At 46.1% G+C, this 14,521-nt stretch overlaps 1 pseudogene; it reads right to left on the bottom strand.

Moving 5' to 3' along the window:
• Nucleotides 1-5,088: 5,088 nt before the first annotated feature.
• LOC139384625 (splicing regulatory glutamine/lysine-rich protein 1 pseudogene) lies at nucleotides 5,089-9,752 on the bottom strand (annotated as a pseudogene).
• Between the last annotated feature and the right edge of the window lie 4,769 nt (nucleotides 9,753-14,521).

Raw genomic sequence — 14,521 nt, 5'->3', positions numbered from 1 at the left:
GGAGTCACACTCAAAATTAAAGTGGAAAACCACACTACAGGCTGATCCAACTTTGATGTAATGTCCTTAAAACAAGTCAAAATGAGGCTCAGTAGTGTGTGTGGCCTCCACATGCCTGTATGACCTCCCTACAACGCCTGGGCATGCTCCTGATGAGGTGGCGGATGGTCTCCGGAGGGATCTCCTCCCAGACCTGGACTAAAGCATCCGCCAACTCCTGGACAGTCTGTGGTGCAACGTGGCATTGGTGGATGGAGAGAGACATGATGTCCCAGATGTGCTCAATTGGATTCAGATCTGGGGAACGGGCGGGCCAGTCCATAGCATCAATGCCTTCCTCTTGCAGGAACTGCTGACACACTCCAGCCACATGAGGTCTAGCATTGTCTTGCATTAGGAGGAACCCAGGGCCAACCACACCAGCATATGGTCTCACAAGGGGTCTGAGGATCTCATCTCGGTACCAAATGGCAGTCAGGCTACCTCTGGCGAGCACATGGAGGGCTGTGCGGCCCCCCAAAGAAATGCCACCCCACACCATGACTGACCCACCGCCAAACCGGTCATGCTGGAGGATGTTGCAGGCAGCAGAACGTTCTCCACGGCGTCTCCAGACTCTGTCACGTCTGTCACATGTGCTCAGTGTGAACCTGCTTTCATCTGTGAACCAATTTGTATGATATTGTTGATTACTGCTGTTTTTTTTAAACTCTTTTCTCTCTTGTAACTAGCTGATTCATCTAGACTACATTAGAGGTGATCAGATTATATATCTAACTAGCTGATTCATCTAGACTACATTAGAGGTGATCAGATTATATATCTAACTAGCTGATTCATCTAGACTACATTAGAAATGATCAGATTATATATCTAACTAGCTGATTCATCTAGACTACATTAGAGATGATCAGATTATATATCTAACTAGCTGATTCATCTAGACTACATTAGAGATGGTCAGATTATATATCTAACTAGCTGATTCATCTAGACTACATTAGAGATGATCAGATTATATATCTAACTAGCTGATTCATCTAGACTACATTAGAGATGATCAGATTATATATCTAACTAGCTGATTCATCTAGACTACATTAGAGATGATCAGATTATATATCTAACTAGCTGATTCATCTAGACTACATTAGAGATGATCAGATTATATATCTAACTAGCTGATTCATCTAGACTACATTAGAGATGATCAGATTATATATCTAACTAGCTGATTCATCTAGACTACATTAGAGATGATCAGATTATATATCTAACTAGCTGATTCATCTAGACTACATTAGAGATGATCAGATTATATATCTAACTAGCTGATTCATCTAGACTACATTGGAGATGATCCGATGATATATCTAACTCGCTGATTCATTTAGCCTACATTAGAGATGATCAGGTGACATAACTAACTAGCTGATTCATCTAGGCTACATAAGAGATGATCAGGTGACATAACTAACTAGCTGATTCATCTAGGCTACATAAGAGATGATCAGATGGTATAACTAACTAGCTGATTCATCTAGGCTACATTACAGATGATCAGATGAAATAACTAACTAGCTGATTCATCTAGGCTACATTACAGATGATCAGGTGACAACTAACTAGCTGAATTATATAGCCTACATTAGAGATGATCAGATGGTATATCTAACTAGCTGATTCATATAGCCTACATTACAGATGATCAGGTGACATAACTTACCCAACCCAGGAGGGGTTGTAGCAAAGAGGTCGTTTTTTATGACTCCCTTTCATTTGTTGTTCTAGCTTGCTTAGTCATTTTTTTTGTGGTTGAATCCACTTAGATCACTTGCCCTGTCAACGGTCTGTGCAACCTGTGTCCTGCAGTGGGGGATCCTTAGGGGAGGACCATCCTACTCAGTGAATTTCAGATTATAATATGTTGAAGTATCCTTTTTAGATAAAACTGTACTACATACAGTGCCTTCAGAAAGTATTCATACCCCTTGACTTATTTCACATTTTGTTTCTGTTAAAGCCTGAATTCAAAATGGATTACATTTATTTTTCTCTCACCCATCTACACACAATATCCCATAATGACAAATTGAAAACATGGTTGTTTAAAAAAATATATATATATTGAAAATGAAATACAGAAATATCTCATTTACATAAGTATTCACATCTCTTTGTTATGACACGCCAAATTGAGCTCAGGTTAAATTAAATTGGACATGATTTAGAAAGGAACACACCTGTCTATACAAGGTCCCACTGTTGTCAGATCAGAAACTGTAACATGGAGTCCAATAAACTGCCAGTAGATCTCTGAGAGAGAACTGTGATGAGGTATATATCTGGGGAAGGGTATTCAACTATTTCTACAGTGTTGACAGTTTCCAAGAGCACAGTGGTCTCCATCATTGGGAAACTGAAACAATACGGAACTACCCAGACTATGTTGTGCTTGTGTCTGAATTTAAAATGGATTCAATTGAGATCAGTGTGTCACTGATCTACCACGATATGCCATAGTGTGAAAGTGGAATATTGTTTGTTGAACATTTTTTAAATGAATTAAAAATGAAAAGCTGAAATGTCTTTAGTCAATAAGTATTCAACCCTTTCGTTATGGAAAGCCTAAATAAGTTCAGAAGGATAAATGTGGTTCATAAAATGTCTAATAAATTGCATGGACTCATTCCGTGTTCAGTAACAGTGGTTAACATTCTTTATTAATGACTACCCCATATCTGTACCCCAGACATACAATCATTTTTAAGTTCCCTCAATTGAGTAGTGAATTTGACACAGACTCAACCGCAAAGACAAGGGAAGTTTTCAATGCCTCGCAAAGGGCACCAACACTTTCAGCTTGGTAAATGATCAATTAGGCTTCGGATGGTGCATCAATACACCCAGTCACTACAAAGATACAGGCATCTTTCCTAACTCAGTTGCCGGAGAGGAAGGAAACTGCTCAGGCATTTCAGCATGAGGCCAATGGTGACTTTAAAACAGTTAGAATTTAATGGTTGTGATATGAGAAAACTGAGGATGGATCAACAACATTGTAGTTACTCCACAATACTAACCTAAATGACAGAGTGAAAAAAAGGAAGCTTGTACAGAATACAAATATTCCAAAACTTGCATCCTGTTTACAACAAGGCACTTAAATAATACTGCAAAAAACTCCTAAATACAAAGCATTATGTTTGGGGAAAATCCAACACACCACATCACTGAGTACCACTCTTCATATTCTCAAGCATGGTGGTGGTTGCATCAGGTTATGGGTATGCTTGTTATGAGCAAGGACTTTGTTAAGGACTAAGGAGTGTCTTAGGATAAAAATAAACAGAATAGAGCTAAGCACAGCTAATATCCCAGAGGAAAACCTGGTTTAGTCTGCTTTCCAACAGACACTGAGGAATTAATTAATCTTTCAGCAGGACAATAACCTAAAATACAAGGCCAAATCTACACTTGAAATTGCTTACCAAGATGACATTGAATGTCCTGAGTAGCCTGGTTACAGTTTTGACTCAAATCGGCTTGAAAATCTATGGTAAGACTTGAAAATGGCAATGACTAACCATCAACTTGACAGAGCTTGAAGAACTTTAAAAATAACTACGGGCAAATATTGTTAATGGGGGGAAGAAAAAGTCCAAGCTCATAAAATAAATAGTTTGTATATTTCTATTCTAAAATAAAGCCTGTCCTCCATTTACAACAGACATGTTCCGTAAGATACAGTAGCACGTTATGCTTGTTACAGCGGAAAAGGAAAGGTTTTGTTTCCTAAACACCCTAACACTCTAATATAGGTCTGGCTGCCTCTTGGGACACTGGGAAAAGGTCCAGGGCCTAATTTTAGTCTGAGGTAAGAGAGGGGGGAAGGTATCGTGAGACACCAGACACCTGCTCTCTGCAGTTATCTGTCCTACAGGCAGTGAATCAATCCCACTGTGCTCTGTGAACCAATGGGTACGTTTCAGGTCGTCTTTTATTCAGTCACACTGTACAGATGATAAGATCTCACAACGTCAGGAGATGTGTGTTAAATGTCCCAGGAACCAAATGAATAGGATTTGTCAGTCTTCTGAGATGCGTAGCACGACTGCAATAAAGCTGACCTGGAACGCGGCCATTACTAGGCCACAACTTCTGTAGGCCACAGCTTCTGTAGGCCACAGCCAGGCCACCACATGGGAAGACCTCAATTGCATACTCAATTGTCTACTCCTCACGTCCTCTCTCCTCGTCTAGTTCTCAAAAGCCATTGGATTCCTCCCCTCCAACCTTCTCCAATGGGTTTTGAGAAAGAGGTGAGGAGAGAGTGTGGTGAGGAGAGAGGAGGTGAGGAGAGAGGACGTGAGGAGTATAGAATTGTGATGCTCCCCAAGACAACATGATCTACCAAACGGGACCACAGACCCTACCGGTTTTGATACTTTGGGGTGGAATACCTTCTAATCTGTGGAGATGATTTTCCTGACTTTATATTAGGTTTAAAATAACAAAACAAAAAAAATGTGGTTCAACAAAGGTTCTCTGGAAAATGTCTAACTGTACATTTGTTGTTAATGTTCTCAGAATGTCAATTGGACTGTTTCTACCAAATGTAACCCATTGAACTACTACAGCCCCTACAGCTCCTACAGCCTCTACAGCTCCTACACCCCCTACAGCCCCTACAGCTCCTATACCCACTACAGCTCCTACAGCTCCTACAGCCCCAGACCTTAAACCCAGTGCTCGATACATGAGAAGAGGTCACCCTTTTTAATTAAAGCCTGGGGGGTTCGACTGGGAAGCCGCCGACTCACAGGCTCCAGAGAGGAAAGTGTAAGATTAACTTCGCACTGTCCTCTGACCTCAAGTTAAACTCCTTTACTTTAGAACAGTGAAAATGAATCAGCCACAAGTAAAAACAGACATAAACGATGCCAAATGACGATCGGAAAACTATGTCCATAATCACACGTTTTTTTGTCGACACAATTAATTTTAGTCAAATTTGCCGCCAGTTTATTAACGTAGCAGTTTATTATTTTTGGCTTGTTACACTGTCAAACAGAGAATAATTCACTTTTACAGACACATACTGACACTGTACACAGAAAACACATCCAAATATTACAACGTACAACGTATTAGAATCTGTCTTTATTTCTTCAGAAGTAAATTTTCCAGTCCAGTGATATAACAGAGATTGTGTTGCTAGGCAGATATCATTCATCTGTTCATTACTGATGCAAAACGTGCAACATGTTTAAGTGTAGGTCTACACATACTAACTTGTTTTTGTTTAATTGATCATATTCATGGCGTTTTGAGAGGTTCAAATGCATTTCCGGGGAGCAAATCCCCAACAGATGTAGTTGGCCTACTCCCCCGTCCATGCAAATCAACACATAACAGGACAGTAACATGATCTAGCCAATCACACGGACAGACACTGAATTACATTGTGTTTACCTTAGGGATTCCTAGTTAGGGGCAAACTCTCTGGCTGGCCTCGGCTGCTATAATCCCAGACTGGCGTGTAACCTCACAGAGGCAGGGTCATCTTGGACTGAGTGAGCTGAACCCTGTCTACCATAGCGGGGCAACGATCTCCCGTCGGCAACCACTCCAAAAATAAAACCCTGATGCACCCAGTACCTGTTCCACTGTGACAGCAGAACTGCAGCCAGCGCAGCACCGAGGCAGGACCATGACAGCTACAGAGCTACCTGTACCGAGGCAGGACCATGACAGCTACAGAGCTACCTGTACCGAGGCAGGACCATGACAGCTACAGAGCTACCTGTACCGAGGCAGGACCATGACAGCTACAGAGCTACCTGTACCGAGGCAGGACCATGACAGCTACAGAGCTACCTGTACCGAGGCAGGACCATGACAGCTACAGAGCTACCTGTACCGAGGCAGGACCATGACAGCTACAGAGCTACCTGTACCGAGGCAGGACCATGACAGCTACAGAGCTACCTGTACCGAGGCAGGACCATGACAGCTACAGAGCTACCTGTACCGAGGCAGGACCATGACAGCTACAGAGGTACCTGTACCGAGGCAGGACCATGACAGCTACAGAGCTACCTGTTCCCGAGGCAGGACCATGACAGCTACAGAGCTACCTGTACCGAGGCAGGACCATGACAGCTACAGAGCTACCTGTACCGAGGCAGGACCATGACAGCTACAGAGCTACCTGTACCGAGGCAGGACCATGACAGCTACAGAGCTACCTGTACCGAGGCAGGACCATGACAGCTACAGAGCTACCTGTACCGAGGCAGGACCATGACAGCTACAGAGCTACCTGTACCGAGGCAGGACCATGACAGCTACAGAGCTACCTGTTCCCGAGGCAGGACCATGACAGCTACAGAGCTACCTGTACCGAGGCAGGACCATGACAGCTACAGAGCTACCTGTACCAAGGCAGGACCATGACAGCTACAGAGCTACCTGTACCGAGGCAGGACCATGACAGCTACAGAGCTACCTGTACTGAGGCAGGACCATGACAGCTACAGAGCTACCTGTACCGAGGCAGGACCATGACAGCTACAGAGCTACCTGTACCGAGGCAGGACCATGACAGCTACAGAGCTACCTGTACCGAGGCAGGACCATGACAGCTACAGAGCTACCTGTACCAAGGCAGGACCATGACAGCTACAGAGCTACCTGTACCGAGGCAGGACCATGACAGCTACAGAGCTACCTGTACCGAGGCAGGACCATGACAGCTACAGAGCTACCTGTACCGAGGCAGGACCATGACAGCTACAGAGCTACTTGTACCGCGGCAGGACCATGACAGCTACAGAGCTACCTGTACCGAGGCAGGACCATGACTGCTACAGAGCTACTTGTACCGAGGCAGGACCATGACAGCTACAGAGCTACCTGTACCGAGGCAGGACAATGACAGCTACAGAGCTACCTGTACCGAGGCAGGACCATGACAGCTACAGAGCTACCTGTACCGAGGCAGGACCATGACAGCTACAGAGCTACCTGTACCGAGGCAGGACCATGACTGCTACAGAGCTACTTGTACCGAGGCAGGACCATGACAGCTACAGAGCTACCTGTACCGAGGCAGGACCATGACAGCTACAGAGCTACCTGTACCGAGGCAGGACCATGACAGCTACAGAGCTACCTGTACCGAGGCAGGACCATGACAGCTACAGAGCTACCTGTACCGAGGCAGGACCATGACAGCTACAGAGCTACCTGTACCGAGGCAGGACCATGACAGCTACAGAGCTAACCGTACCGAAGCAGGACCATGACAGCTACAGAGCTACCTGTACCGTGGCAGGACCATGACAGCTACAGAGCTACCTGTACCGAAGCAGGACCATGACAGCTACAGAGCTACCTGTACCGAGGCAGGACCATGACAGCTACAGAGCTACCTGTAGGGAGGCAGGGTGTTTCCACAACCACAGAGCTATCTGTACCCAGGAAGGCAGGGTGTTTCCACAACCACAGAGCTATCTGTACCCAGGAAGGCAGGGTGTTTCCACAACCACAGAGCTATCTGTACCCAGGAAGACAGGGTGTTTCCACAACCACAGAGCTATCTGTACCCAGGGAGGCAGGGGGTTTCCACAACCACAGAGCTATCTGTACCCAGGGAGGCAGGGTGTTTCCACAACCACATAGCTATCTGTACCCAGGAAGGCAGGGTGTTTCCACAACCACAGAGCTGTCTGTACCCAGGAAGTCAGGGTGTTTCCACAACCACAGAGCTATCTGTACCCAGGAAGGCAGGGTGTTTCCACAACCACAGAGCTATCTGTACCCAGGGAGGCAGGGTGTTTCCACAACCACAGAGCTATCTGTACCCAGGGAGGCAGGGGGTTTCCACAACCACCTGAGATATATTACCAGGCCACGCCCTGCAGAAAGAACCTGCTGATCTACTCTGAGTATGACCTGATCTGGACTGTTCCTGTTAATGTTCCTGTTCCTGCTCCTGTTCATGTTCCTACTCCTGTTCCTGCTTCTGTTCCTGCTCCTGTTCCTGCTCCTGTTCCTGTTCCTGCTCCTGCTCCTGATCCTTTTCCTGTTCCTGTTCCTGTTCCTGCTCCTGTTCCTGTTCCTGCTCCTGTTCCTGTCCCTGCTCCTGCTCCTGTTCCTGTTCCTGCTCCTGCTCCTGCTCCTGCTCCTGCTCCTGCTCCTGCTCCTGCTCCTGCTCCTGCTCCTGCTCCTGCTCCTGTTCCTGCTCCTGCTCCTGCTCCTGCTCCTGTTCCTGTTCCTGTTCTTGCTCCTGCTCCTGTTCCTGTTCCTGCTCCTGTTTTTGCTCCTGTTCCTGTTCCCGCTCCTGTTCCTGCTCTTGCTCCTGCTCCTGTTCCTGTTCATGTTCCTGCTCCTGTTCCTAATCCTGTTCTTGCTCCTGTTCCTGTTCATGTTCCTGCTCCATCTCCTGCTCTAGCTCAGCTGCTCCTGTTCCTTCTCCTGCTCCTGTTCTGCTGCTCCTGTTCCTGCTCCTGTTCCTGTTCCTGCTCCTGCTCCTTTTCATGTTCCTGTTCCTGTTCCTGTTCTTGCTCCTGCTCCTGTTCCTGTTCCAGCTCCTGTTCCTGCTCCTATTTTGCTCCTGTTCCTGCTTCTGTTCTTCCTCCTGTTCCTGTTCCTGTTCATGCTCCTGCTCCTGTTCTTGCTCCTGCTCCTGTTCCTGTTCCTGCTCCTATTCCTGTTCCTGTTCCTGCTCCTGCTCCTGTTCCTGTTCCAGCTCCTGTTCCTGCTCCTGTTTTTGCTCCTGTTCCTGCTTCTGTTCTTGCTCCTGTTCCTGTTCCTGTTCATGCTCCTGCTCCTGTTCTTGCTCCTGCTCCTGTTCCTGTTCCTGCTCCTATTCCTGTTCCTGTTCCTGCTCCTGTTCCTGCTCCTGTTCTTGCTCCTGCTCCTGTTCCTGTTCCTGTTCCTGCTCCTGTTGTTGTTCTTGTTCCTGCACCTGTTCTTGCTCCTGTTCCTGTTCCTGTTCATGCTCCTGCTCCAGCTCCTGCTCCAATTCCTGCTCATGTACCTGTTCCTGCTCCTGCTCCTGTTCTTGCTCCTGTTCCTGTTCCTGCTCCTTCTCCTTCTCCTGCTCCTGCTCAGCTGCTCCTGTTCCTGCTCCTGCTCCTGTTCTGCTGCTCCTGTTCCTGTTCCTGCTCCTGCTTTTGTTCCTGTTCCTGCTCCTGTTCCTGTTCCTGCTCCTTTTTTTGCTCCTGTTCCTGCTCCTGGTCTTGCTCCTGTTCCTGTTCCCGTTCCTGTTCCTGCTCCTGCTCCTGTTCCTGTTCCTGTTCATGTTCCTACTCCTGCTCCTGTTCCTGTTCCTGCTCATGTTCTTGTTCTTGTTCCTGCTCCTGTTCTATCTCCTGTTCCTGTTCCTGTTCTTGCTCCTGTTCCTGTTCCTGTTCTTGCTCCTGCTCCAGCTCCTGCTCCTGTTCCTGCTCCTGTTCCTGCTCCGGTTCCTGTTCCTGTTCCTGGTCCTGCTCCTGTTCTTGCTCCTGTTCCTGTTCCTGTTCCTGCTCCTTCTCCTTCTCCTGCTCCTGCTCAGCTGCTCCTGTTCCTGCTCCTGCTCCTGTTCTGCTGCTCCTGTTCCTGTTCCTGCTCCTGCTCCTGTTCCTGTTCCTGCTCCTGTTCCTGTCCCTGCTCCTTTTTTTGCTCCTGTTCCTGCTGCTGGTCTTGCTCCTGTTCCTGTTCCCGTTCCTGTTCCTGCTCCTGCTCCTGTTCCTGTTCCTGTTCATGTTCCTACTCCTGTTCCTGCTCCTGTTCTTGCTCCTGTTCCTGTTCCTGTTCCTGCTCCATCTCCTGCTCCTGCTCAGCTGCTCCTGTTCCTTCTCCTGCTCCTGTTCTGCTGCTCCTGTTCCTGCTCCTGTTCCTGTTCCTGCTCCTCCTCCTGTTCCTGTTCCAGCTCTTGCTCCTGTTCCTGCTCCTGTTCTTGCTCCTGTTCCTGTTCCTGCTCCTGTTCCTGCTCCTGTTTTTGCTCCTGTTCCTGCTCGTGTTCTTGCTCCTGTTCCTGTTCCTGTTCCTGCTCCTGCTCCTTCTCCTGCTCCTGTTCTGCTGCTTCTCTTCCTGCTCCTGCTCCTGTTCCTGTTCCTGCTCCTGTTCCTGCTCCTGTTCTTGCTCCTGCTCCTGTTCCTGTTCCTGCTCCTGTTCCTGCTCCTGTTCTTGCTCCTGTTCCTGCTTCTGTTCCTGTTCCTGCTCCTGTTCCTGTTCCTGCTCCTGTTTTTGCTCCTTTTCCTGCTCCTGTTCTTGCTCCTGTTCTTGCTCCTGTTCCTGTTCCTGCTCCTACTCCTGCTCCTGCTCTGCTGCTCCTGTTCCTTCTCCTGCTCCTGTTCTGCTGCTTCTGTTCCTGCTCCTGTTCCTGTTCCTGTTCTTGTTCCTGTTCCTGCTCCTGTTCCTGTTCTGCTGCTCCTACACAACAACCCCTAGAGGCAGACAGGAGCCTGCTCACACATCCAATATGGAGACCACCTCTGGTCTAGCCAACAAGTGGGCCACCTGAACATGGAGCCATACCAAGTGTTGAGTAGATAGGAAGGAGGGAGCTCCATATGATAGGCCGGCATGTCGGTGGGTGTGGTGTTGTGTAGAGAGGAAGGAGGGAGCTCCATATGATGGGCCGGCATGTCGGTGGGTGTGGTGTTGTGTAGAGAGGAAGGAGGGAGTTCCATATGATGGGCCGGCATGTCAGTGGGTGTGGTGTTGTGTAGAGAGGAAGGAGGGAGTTTCATATGATAGGCCGGCATGTCAGTGGGTGTGTCCTCTTCTCTCTGAGGCCGTGATCAACTTAGTGAAAGGGTGCAGCAGCATGGTTGAGTACTATGCAGGTGCCCTGTCATGTAAACAGGTAAACAAATACAAAAGAATATGAAAACACATCACATGAACATGAATATGTAAATTATGTAACATGCATATGTATACATATGCAAATCGGGTTACCAACATACAGGTACAAATTAATAAGAAAATATATGCACCATTTTTTTAACCATGCATGTAGACACAGTATAAATATACAAAATATGTCAGAAGATAAGTTACACAGAAATGAATAAACTTGTCAAAGCACACATCATTTCATCACAATGCCTCCCAAAACATCCAATACCTGAAATTATAGCGTCTGGAGGACATGAAGTACACAGGACACTACAGGTACAGTATATCTAATACCTGATATTATAACGTCTGGAAGACATGAAGTACACAGAATAGTACAGATACAGTATATCTAATACCTGATATTATAACGTCTGGAAGACATGAAGTACACAGAACACTACAGGTACAGTATATATAATACCTGATATTATAACGTCTGGTAGACATGAAGTACACAGGACACTACAGGTACAGTATATATAATACCTGATATTATAACGTCTGGTAGACATGAAGTACACAGAACACTACAGGTACAGTATATCTAATACCTGATATTATAACGTCTGGTAGACATGAAGTACACAGAACACTACAGGTACAGTATATATAATACCTGATATTATAACGTCTGGTAGACATGAAGTACACAGGACACTACAGGTACAGTATATCCAATACCTGATATTATAGCGTCTGGAAGACATGAAGTACACAGAACACTACAGGTACAGTATATATAATACCTGATATTATAACGTCTGGAAGACATGAAGTACACAGAACACTACAGATACAGTATATCTAATACCTGATATTATAACGTCTGGAAGACATGAAGTACACAGAATACTACAGGTACAGTATATCTAATACCTGATATTATAACGTCTGGAAGACATGAAGTACACAGAACACTACAGGTACAGTATATCCAATAATGATCAAAATGCTAGAAGATGTAACATAATAACTGACTGGTTTGTAGTCTGTAAAGTACACCGCCCTCTCCTCTCCTATCCCATGACTGGACTCAGTAATGACAGAATGACTGACAGACTGACTGACTGACTGACTGACTGTGTATTCCTGCTGGTAGAACACACAGGGGGACATTGTCCGCGTTCCAAGCCGCTGATGTATAACCCTCCAGACTCCAGCAGGTTATGCCCACTGGGATCCCCATTACTCACCCTATCAGTTCTGCTGCTGCTCACGACAAATATAGATATAAATATAGCATCTCAGCTGCTTCTTTTCAACCAGAACCCCACTCCTTCTCTTATCCCTCCTTACCCCCCCCCCCCAACTCCCCACCTTCATCCATCTCCTTATTGAGGGTGTTAAGATGCCGCAGGCCCCCCCTCGACTCCCCTACCTCACACTGTCAGACCCCAGCCAATGAGCAGCTTGACCAGATCAAATATCACTATAACACAAGGACTTATTTGATGAGAAGAGTTACAGCCAGTCTCCCCATCCGTCGCCAAGGAGTCTCACTTCTTTCAACTTTTCTGAGGTAAGAAAGAAAGATAGATAGAAAGACAAAGGGTTTGAGAAACACAACAATCAATTGTTTAAGAGTGATTGATTCCTGTGTTTATTATAGAGGGTTTGTTAATATTCCTGGGCAGGTACGTGCCACTGATACAGAGAGACAGACAGAGGTGGATAAAGAGACAGTGATTTACGAGTCCAGGAAGAGGAAGTGGTCTCTCCCAATGTCACAGTAGATTTACCATAGGAGAATCTATAGCCTACTAACGTATGGAGCTGGTACTAACTGCTGGTTGTAATCTAAGCTGCTCCAGCCAGACTGCTGGGGGCATCTGAGCCCGGATGTTGGACTGTGGGACACGTCTCACAATTGCAAAACATTTGAAACATCTCTAAGTTTACTCTCTAAGTTTACGTGCAGCACTGTAAACAGTCTGAAACACTGAAATAGTTCAGTTTCTTCTGTTTGGAGTTTGGTAGTATATCATTTTTAAGACAACAATTTTCATTAGACAACTTTAAATGGTTTAAATTGACCGAAAGAGAAAATAGATTGAGTCAATGCTTTCTAGATACAGATAGGTCAATACAATACTTGTTTTCAAGGTGTTTTATGTGTTTTGTGTAATTGAACACTTTGGTGGACAATCCCTGGATGCTAAATCAAATCGAAAATGTTTTTGTCACTTGGTTTATAAACAGGTGTAGACTAACAGTGAAATGCTGACGGGCCCTTCCCAACAACGTAGAGAGAGAAGCAACAGGGGCGGCAGGGTAGCCTAGTGGTAAGAGCGTTGGACTAGAAACCGGAAGGTTGCAAGTTCAAACCCCCAAGCTGAAATCTGTCATTCTGCCCCTGAACAGCCACTGTTCCTAGGCTGTCATTGAAAATAAGAATTTGTTCTTAACTGACTTGCACAAAGGTAAAATAAAAAATTAAATAAAAACAGGTGTAGACTAACAGTGAAATGCTGATGGACCCTTCCCAACAACGTAGAGAGAGAAACAACAGGTGTAGACTAACAGTGAAATGCTTACTGACGGGCCCTTCCCAACAACGTAGAGAGAGAAACAACAGGTGTAGACTAACAGTGAAATGCTTACTGGCGGGCCCTTCCCAACAACGTAGAGAGAGAAAAATAATAACACAAAGAATAAATACTAAATGAGTAACGATAACTTGGCTATATACACCGGGTAACAGTACCAAGTCAATGTGCAGGGGTAAGAGGTCATGGAGGTAGATGTGTGCATACTGTATAGGTAGGGGTAAAGTAACTAGGCAACAGGATAGATAATAAACAATAACAGCGGCGTATTTGATGAGTCAAAAGGGTCAATGCAGACAGTCCAGGTAGCTGTTTGGTTGACTATTTAACTAACTAGGTCTTATGGCAGAGAGAACAGTCTATGACCTGGGTGGCCGCAGTCTTTGACAATTTTGAGGGACATTCTCTGACGGGCCATTCTCTGGTATAGGGCCATTCTCTGACGGGCCATTCTCTGGTATAGGGCCATTCTCTGACGGGCCATTCTCTGGTATAGGGCCATTCTCTGACGGGCCATTCTCTGGTATAGGGCCATTCTCTGACGTCCGGTATAAAGGTCCTGGATGGCAGGATGCTCGACCCCAGTGATGTACTGGGCCGAACGTACCTCCTTCTGTAGCGCCTTACGGTTGGTCGTATGCCAATCAGTTGCCACACCAGGCGGTGATGCAGCTAGTCAGGATCCTCTCAATGGTGCAGCTGTGGAACATTTTGAGGACCTGAAGGTCCATCAAGAAGTGTGTCCTTAGCTTAGTGTGATGAGCTTGGAGGACACTACGGTGTTGAACGTTGATCTGCAGTCAATGAACAGCGTTCTCACATACGTGTTCCTCTTGTTCAGATGGAAGAAGGCAGTGTAGAGGGCAATAGAGATCGAGTCGTCTGTGGATCTGTTTGGGGGGGGGGCGGTATGCGAATTGGAGTGGGTCCAAGGGTGTCTGGGATGATGATGTTGACGTGAGCCATGCAAAAAGCCTTTTTCAAAGCATTTCATGATTCCAGATGTGAGTGCTACGGGGCGATAGTCCGTTTAGACAGGTCACCATTGCTATAGAGCAGTACAGTGTTTTCTATCAGGT

Source organism: Oncorhynchus clarkii, chromosome 26 (genome assembly GCF_045791955.1).
Source record: "Oncorhynchus clarkii lewisi isolate Uvic-CL-2024 chromosome 26, UVic_Ocla_1.0, whole genome shotgun sequence".
NCBI classification, from domain to species: Eukaryota; Metazoa; Chordata; class Actinopteri; order Salmoniformes; family Salmonidae; genus Oncorhynchus; species Oncorhynchus clarkii.
Note: the sequence above shows the minus strand (reverse complement) of the source record. Positions and strands in the feature narration are given on the sequence as shown.